This window comes from Echinops telfairi, unplaced genomic scaffold (assembly GCF_000313985.2).
Source record: "Echinops telfairi isolate 266 unplaced genomic scaffold, ASM31398v2 ScPeMD7_443;HRSCAF=831, whole genome shotgun sequence".
In the NCBI taxonomy this organism is placed as follows: domain Eukaryota; kingdom Metazoa; phylum Chordata; class Mammalia; order Afrosoricida; family Tenrecidae; genus Echinops; species Echinops telfairi.
In genome coordinates this window covers 36396462-36405573 of record NW_022104341.1, presented here as the reverse complement: position 1 = coordinate 36405573, position 9112 = coordinate 36396462, and the positions used below count along the sequence as shown (strand labels likewise).

At 39.5% G+C, this 9112-nt stretch overlaps 1 protein-coding gene across 3 annotated transcripts in view; it reads left to right on the top strand.

Annotated features, from left to right (window-relative positions):
- SAMD13 (sterile alpha motif domain containing 13) overlaps window positions 1-9112 on the top strand; it is a 49290-nt gene that overhangs the window by 5102 nt on the left and 35076 nt on the right. The gene's annotated exons all lie outside the window — the stretch shown is intronic.

The following is a 9112-nucleotide window of genomic DNA, read 5'->3' as shown; positions in this document are numbered from 1 at the left end:
CTTACAGTGAACACGGCAGGCAAAGGGGCAGAGTACTTCCCTGTGGCAGTTAGAAACCGCCAGCTGTTCTGTGGGAGAAAGAGGAGGCTTTCTGCTCCCAGAAAGAGCTGCAATCTCAGAAACCCACAGGGGCAGTTCATGAGTAGGAGTCTAGTTGGTGGCAGTGACAGTTTCTGTTTTTGTTTTTTATAGGACGGAGTCGAACTGCCCCTAGGACTCACAAGGGTGTAAATCCTTATAAATGCAGCCTGTCATCTCTTCACCCTGCAAAGCGCTCCTGGGTACAAGCAGTCAAGCTTGCTCAGTTGGTAGGCAAGCATTGTAACCACTTTGCCACCAGCTCTTCTTTTAATATCATTAGTGACCAAGAAAATGCAATTCAAGATCATTTAAGAAATGTTTAAGAATCTGTTCATACAAATCATTAGAAAGTGCAAAAATGTGTAGGTTATAGTACTGGTGGGAGTGCAAATTGTACAGCAACTTTGGCAAACAGTTTTTCATTAGCTTCTAGAATAGAGCAATTAAATATTCCATAACCAAGCCATTCCATTTCTACATATAGACTTGTGCTGCTCATAAATAAAACTTGAGCCATGTATATAATTTTCAATTTGCTAGTAGTCATATTTTTTAAGTAAATTAAGAAGATGAGGTTAATTTAATAATAATTTTTAGCTAACAATTGTATCCATAATGTTACCAAGATGTAGTCAATATAACACATTAGTGAAGTATTTTACATTTTCATACCAACCAAAATTTCTGAACCATTGTATATATATTTCATATTTAGAAACTGTCTCAATTCAGATGTAAACTTACATTCATAAATTTCACAGTTAGAAAAGTAGGGCCACATCCCCAAATATTTCCAAACATGGTTAAATGTTTTCTTTGATTATTTTTTTAAATAATTAAATCATTTTATTGGGGGCTTGTACAACTCTTATCACAATCCACATATACATCCATTGTGTCAAGCACTTTTGTACATTTGTTTCCATCATCATTCTCAAAACATTTGCTTTCTACTTGAGCCCTTGGTATCAGCTCCTCGTTTTTCCCCTCCTCCCTGCTTCCCCCTCCCCCATGAATTCTTGATAATTCATAAATTATTATTATTTTGTCATATCTTACACTGTCCTATGTCTCCCTTCACCCAGTTCTTTGCTGTCCGTGACCCAGGGAGGGGGTTATATGTAGACCCTTGTAATCTCTTCCCCCTTTCTCCCTCACCTTCCCTTCACCCTCCCGAAACGTTTTCTAATAAACAAAACAAGCACCAGATAATTATTTTCCTTTAATAATTGCACCCATATCTTTTTAAGGAGATTTCATTTAACTTTGAAACCAAAGAAGATCAGTTTTACAACTATACATCTGTCTGAGTTAAATAGATTAACTCACACGTCAAATTCAATATTGTGTGCCATTGAGTTGATTCCAATTTGTGCTGACCCTACAGGAAAGAGTAGAAGTGTGCCCTCTGGATTCCTGACTATGGAAACATAGAGAATAGAGAAGCCACACTGTTCTCCCAGAGTGACTGGTAGACTCAAACTGCTGATCTTGCAATTAGCAGCCTAACGTGTAGCTTACGACACCACAAGGGCACCTAATTGAATCTTACTGACGTGGACTTCCAAGAGCTGTTAAGGAACTATAAGTTTTCTCGGCATTCACAATATATATGTGAAACTCTCTGTTAATAGTGTCCACTTTATTGTCTTTAACATTTTTTTTCCCGTCAAGCAATTTTTCCTTTTCTCTGCTCTGGTGGCTTAGTGGTTACACATTGGACTGCTAACCACAAAATCAGCTGTTCAAACCCACCAGCTGCCCTGCAGAAGAAGGACGAGACTTTCTACTCCCATGAAGAGGTACAGTCTCAGAAACCCTGGGCCGGTCTACCCTGGCCTTCTAGGGTTTCTGTGAGTCAGCATCTCCTGGATGGCAGTGAGGGCTGCCCTAGAAACCTGCATGGACTCTCTATTGCAATGTTTGCAACACACCTTTCCACTTCCCTGTTACCTTTAGACTCTGGTCCAGATACCACTTTCTACATCGCTATTTGATTCATGGCTGTTTTAAATTTTAAAATTTATCCAGACTTATTTTTTTTAACCAAAGTTTTAAGTTAGCAAGAATGTCAATTTAGTGACCAGTTACAACATAAAAGTGAATCCCCATACTTTGTGCTGTCTGCATTAACTATTCTACAAATAGTTTCATAGTACATGGATGCATAGGAAAACATCATTTGAACGGAGTCAGTCTAATAACACCAACTAGATTAGCAGTATGTTTTTGTGGGATACTACTGAGGAGGGTACACATGCTTGAAGATAGAGCTACAGCTCCACAGTAGTAAGTGTGAGTGCAACATGAAATGAAGTGTAGCCATACTGAAGCAGTGGCGCTGTACTTCACAGAAGCATTGCCTATTGCTTCGTGGTTTAAAATTTAAGTTCATTAAAATGAAATTGAGCAGTTAAACTTAGTACCTTAGTCAAATTTTAAATGCTTCAGAAGCACATGTGATTACCCCAAAAACCATTGTCATCAAGTCAATTCTGATTCACAGTGACCCTCCAGGACAGAGGGGAACTTCTCCCTAGACTGTAAGTCTTTATTAGAATAAACAGCCTCACTTTAGTCCCAAGGAGTGACTAGTGAGATTGGACTGGTGACCTTTGGACTAGTAGCTCAATGCTCTTCACATGTGACTAATGGCTACCCTGTTGAGTGTCATGGGGATAAACTCGCACACATGCACTAGGAGAAAAGTCAAAATAACAAGCAGTTTACGATGACGATTACCTTGAGCAGAGGAAGCAGGGATGGGGGGGTTGAACCATAGGGATAGATGTAATTATTGCCAAAACACAGCTTTTGTTTTTGCCTGATGGGTTGATGGCAGCATACTATGTATTAAAAAGAAGTAACAATAGCTAAGAATGAGACATTTGTGTAGTTTGCAACATGTCCCCCTAGACATTTTAATCTATATACCCACCTATATGCGAAGTTACTTGTAGGAACACATATAAATGAACGTTTTTGAACAAATGGGTCACGATATTCTCTTCTGTGGATTTCAGATCCACAGATTTTGGATTCATCATAACCCTTGTTACAAGACACACCATTCATTCCTGTTTGAGCTTCAGTTTTGCTACATGTTAAAACAAAGACCTATGCATTTGACACATTCTAGGACGTGCATCTCTGTCAAATCACACACACTCACTGTGGAGCTCTCTGGTGGTCACTTAGTCTCACTCCCTTTTTCATTAGCTGGTCTTTTTCTCATTCCCGTTTATCCTAGGAAGGAAGAGGAACCCGTGTTTCCCACATGATAGATGCTTATAATAAATTAGCAGCTTTCAACAGGAAGAGGCTTATCTCCCCACCCCCACCCCTACCCCTACCCTCACCACGCCCCTCGCCCCCTCAGTGGAGTTGCTGCCCCACAATCGGAAGTGCACAGAATAGAGTTTAGCAAGGACTCTGAGAAGAAGCTATTTCTGTTGAATGACAACATATTTTCTTCAGCATGCATGTCTGATCATATCCCTCTGCCTTTGCCTTCAGTTGGCGATTGCTCCATTATGAAGCAAATGTTTCTTTTTTGTTGGAACTGATATTCCACTCCTAATGGACAAAGCAATACTTGATTGTTTTTTGTTGTTGTTGTTGTTGTTTTGGAGGGGCTATTGAATGTTGTATCTATACCTATGGCAAACTTTTAAATTTACATTAAAATTGTAACATTGTTGTTAAAATAACTTCTGTAGGCTTACCACTGTACAACTATGTAGCTCTGAAGTTAAGAATGATCAAGTTTGCCCATATGAATGAGATGATTAAATGGTCAATGGTGGAAGTTAGTTAGGTGCTATTCTTGGTATTGCTAGACTTTCAGAACTTTGACTTCATTGTAGAACTACTTAAGAAAGTTTTTCACACAACAATTATAACCACTTATAAAAAACAAACAGCAATGTTTATACATGCAGCAATCCACACATAAGTTAGGTCTCCATCCCTCAGGGAAGTGATCATTTAACCCTACCACCCACAAAGAACAACTGAAAAATGAAAAGCTTATTTAGGTCGTGTAAACAGCTTCACAAGATCTATGGCTCTTTTCCTGGAAGCCTTACCCTGGTCCTTTGAGGAAGCAGGCATGGGAAAGTGAAGGAGGCATACTGTGTGCCTGATCACTGGTTTCAGGTCCCCTGGTGGTCTACAAGTTAAGGAGCAATCCACACTCAGCAGATAGAAAGCACCTACTGCTCCGTGGGAGAAAGACAGAGCTTTCTACTCCCGTAAAGAATGCTAGCCTTGGAAGCTCATAGGGGAAGTTCTGTCCTGACCTTTGGGTTGCTATGAGCCAGCATTGACTTGACACCAGTGAATGTTTGCTTGTTGGTTTGCTTTTGATCATGGGGACTTCAGCTTGTTCATTTACACCTAATCCTGTCCCCTTGAGGCATCACATAAATAATCAAAAGTCTTCAAATGATGTTCTTTGAAAACAATGCCATCTGGGGATTTTATGCAGCTTGTTTGTTACTTCCTGAATGCTCCCCCTCCCTTGTGCCCATATTCACAGTCCATGTACTATTCAACCATTCCACATTTGTTCCCTATCAAGGCCCCATCGCCACATGCCTGACTTCACCTGCAAGAGGTGACCTGATGGTTTGCCGGATACTGTTCTTGGTGTTGTGTGGTGAGAGGGCTCTAGGCTAAAAGCAAGGGGAAATGAAACCCCAAACAATCAAAATGGCTGATGCTAAATGTCTCTTAGCAGGTAGCTTGTTAATGAGAGGAAAGAAAGAGGAAGGAGAAAAGGAAAGGAAGGAAGGAAGACAAGAAGGGAGGGAGACGAGGGAAGGAAGGAAGGTGTAAAAAGAAGTAAATGAAGACAATAATTCCTTAAAAGTGGTCTTTCTACTTATGATCTTAGGTAGCACTTTAGCAGCAGTGTTTGCTGGGATAAGTTATAGACCTATATGGTTTCTTGACTATGAATACTATATAGGTATTAATAGTGAAAACCAAAGGAACAGAAACAGAACATTCCCTCAGGTTGGAAGGCACTCAAACTCTAATAGAAGAAGAGCTGCCTTCTCAAAGTCGAGTCGACCATAATGACACAGAGGGAGGGGAGCCTGCAAGTCCTGCATTGGCACCACTCCAAATGAGAAGTAGTAGTTTCAAACATTAATGAATCATTGGAACTTGGAATGTACAAAGTATGAATTTAGGAAGAGCAGAAGTCATTAAAAAATAAATGCTACACATAAAGATCCTTATTCTAGGTGTAATGAGCTGAAATGGACTGATATGAGCTGTTTTGAATCATATGGTTTATTTTGTCGGGAATATCACAATCAAGAGGAATGGTGTTGCATTAATCTTCAAAAAGGACATTTCATAATCTGTCTTAAAGTAAAATGTTGTCTGCACTAGGAGTTTTTTTTTCATATAAAGAAATATAGTCAATACAACTATTATTCAAATTTATGTACCAACAAAAGCAAATGATGCAGAAACTGAAGAACTCTACCAACAACCACAAAACTCTATCAACAATCAGAAAATGACCAATAAAGATGGATTGATAATTATTGGTAATTGGAATGCAAAAGTTGGAAATGAAGGAATAGTAGTTGGAAAATATGGTCTTGGTGATAGAAATGAAACTGGAGATTGCATGATAGAATTTTGCAAGACCAATGATGCCTTCATTTCAAATAGCATTTTTCGACAACGCTAAAGAAGTCCCCTGGACTTCTCCAGGGGAATACACAGAAATCAAATTGACTTCATCTGTGAGAAGAAACGATGATGAAGCTCAATATCAGCAGGTAAAACCAATCCAAGGGTTGACTGTGGAACATATCAATTACTCATAGGTAAGTTCAAGTTGAAGTTGATGAAAATTATAACAAGTCCTGAGAGCCAAAATATGACCTTGAGTCCATTCCATCCAAATTTTGAGAACATCTCAAGAACAGATATGATGCATGGACTACTAATGACAGAAGACCTAATGAGCTCTAGGATAACACCAAGCATATCATTCACAAAGAAAGCAAAGGTGATTAAAAAACAAACTAGGAAAGAAAAAAAATCAAAGTGGATGTCAGAAGAGTCTCTGAAACTCGATCTTAATCATCCAGGAGCTAATGTAATGGAAGAAATGATGACATCAAAGAGTGAACAGAAAATTTTAAAGGGCAACCCAAGGAAACAAGTAAAAATATAATGAAATGTGCATATCTCTAGAGTTAGGAAACCAGAAAGGTAGGACATGCTCAGCATATTTTAAACTGAAACAACTAAAGAAAAGAAGAATCAAGCTCAAGTTGACACATTGAGAGATTCTAGGGGGGAAAAGAATTGAATGCTGCACGAAGCATCAAAAAAAGATGGAAATAATAAGCAAAGGCATATCAAAAGACCGAGTCAACAGCCCACAATTTCAGGAGGTGGCATATGAGCAAGAACCAATGGTACTGCAGGAGGAAACCCAAATGGCACTGAAAACATGAGCTAAAAATGAGACGCCAGGAAGAGATGGAAGAATATCAATTGAAATGTTTCCACAAGCTGATGAATCACTGGAACACTCGACTAACCTCTGCTAAGAAACTTGAAAGGCAGCTACTTGGCCAACCTACTAGAAGAGATCCATGTTTGTACCCATTCACAGACAGGTGACCCAACAGAATGCTCAAATTGTAGAACAATATCACTGATAGCACAAACAAGTAAAATTATGCTGCAGATCACCCAACAACAGTTGCAGTAGTAATTATCAGAGGTTCAGGCTGGATACAGAAGAGGACATAGAACAAGGGATATCATTGCAGATGGCAGATGGATCTTTGCTGAAAGCAGTTGAATACCAGAAAGAGGCTTACACGTGTTTCATTGACTATGCAAAGGCATTTCACTGTGTGAATCTTAACAAAACCATGAGTAACCTTGAAAATGTTGAGAATTGCAGAACACTACATTGTGCTCATTTGGAACTTGCCCAAGCATCAATAGCCAGTTGTTTGAACAGAACAAGGAATACTGTACAGTTTAAAATCAGAAAAGGTGTGTGTCAGGGTTGTATCCTCTCATTATACTTATTTAATTTGTATGCTGACCAGTTTAGCAGAGACACTGGGTTATATGATGAAAAATGTGGTATTTGGTTTGGAGGAAGGCTTATATTATTCACAACCTGCGATATGCAGTCAACACAACCTTGCTTACTGAAAGTGGAAAAGACTTTAAGTACTTGCTGATGAAGATCAGAGATTGCAGCGTACAGTATGGGTTACAAACCAATGTAAAGAAAACTAAAATTCTCACAGCTAGACCAATAGGTGGCATCATGACAAAACAGAGAAAGGTTAACATCATGAAGGATTTTGTCTTACTTGGATCCACAAGCAGTGCTCGTGGAAGCAGCAGTCAGGGCATCAAATGACACATTGCATTAGGTCAATCTCTCAAAAGTGCTGAAAAGCGAGGATGTTACTTTGAGGGCTAAGATCCACCTGACAAAGCCATGGTATTTCCCATTTCCTCCCATGCACGTGAATGTTGGACATGGAATAAGGAAGACCAAAGAAAAATCACTGCATTTGAACGATGGTGTTGGAGAAGAATATTTGACGTACTGTTGACTGCCAAAAGAACAAGCAGATCTATCTTGGAAGAGGTACAGCTAGAGTGTTCTTTAGAGGCAAGGATAGTGAGACTAATGTACTTGGACATATTGCCTGGAGAGACCAGTCCCTGGAGAAGGACATCATGGTTGGTAAAGTGGAGAAGCAGCGATAGAGAGCACGGCCCTTGACAAGATGGATTAACACCGTGGCTGCAACAGTGGGCTCAAGTGCAAGAACAATTGTGAGATGGTAGAGGACTAGGCACCTCTTAATTCTGCTCTACACAGGGTCACTGAATTTGGAACTAACAGAACGGCACCCAATAACAACATTAATAGTGATAGCTGCAACTTGTAATTTTATTTTTCTTAGCTAAAATTTACTATTTTTTCTTCTAAAGTTATTATTATATGTGGTCCTATGATAAATAACTTACTGTTTAATTATTCCCTTAAATGATAACTTAGGTTTAGAATGGAATCTGGTTCCTGTTTTGATATATACCATTTTGTCCACTGCCATAATGGTCAGATGCCCTAAATTTCGAGTGTTAAATGCATACAACGATACGGTGTGATAGGCCTCTTAACAGACACTGTATCTTAGGTAGGAAAACAAAAGGAAGTTAAATTGATGCCAGAGGATTTCCGCAGACCTGCACTGTATACATCTCTCTCACATGTCAGTTGGCTGCCCTGACAGTTTGCTGTTTTCTCCATAGGTTTTGTCTTGCTATTGAGATCCATACAGAATGAAAAGCAAGTGTGTTTGAACATTAAAGCCACACTAAGTCCTATGGAATGGTGAACAGTGTGACGTGACTCAGCAGGGAAGGAAAGTTCTTCAGGCCATTGTCCTTATTATTCTTAATTAGGATATTCATAAGTTTGTGCTTGGCACACATGTACTTTGTTTGAAGGAGCCTTGGTGGCATAGTGATTATGCTTAAGGTCAGCAGTTCGAAGCAATCAGCCGCTCCGTACTCGGCGGGAAAAGGGGCTTTCTTTTCCAGTAAAGTCTTGCAAACTGACGGGGCCAGTTCTACTCTCTCCTATATGGTTGCTGTGAGTCAACATTGATTCAATGGCAGTAAGAGAGAGAGAATAAAATGTCACTGAGTCTCTTCAGAGTGTCCTTATTTACACTAGCTCAAAGGATTTTATTTACTACAAAATTAAGAACAGATAGGAGAGAAAGCAATTGTAAACACTTTTTCCCCCCAAATACTTTTATTTGGGGTTCTTAAATCTCTTATCACCATCCATACATTCTTCCAGTGTGTCAAGCACAATTGCACATATGCTGCCATCATCATTTTCAAAGCATTCTCTTCCCACTTGAGCCCCTGATATCAGCTCCCCATTTCTTCCCCCTCCCTCTCCCACCTGCCCTCCTTCCTTCATGAACCCTTGATAAGTTATAGATTA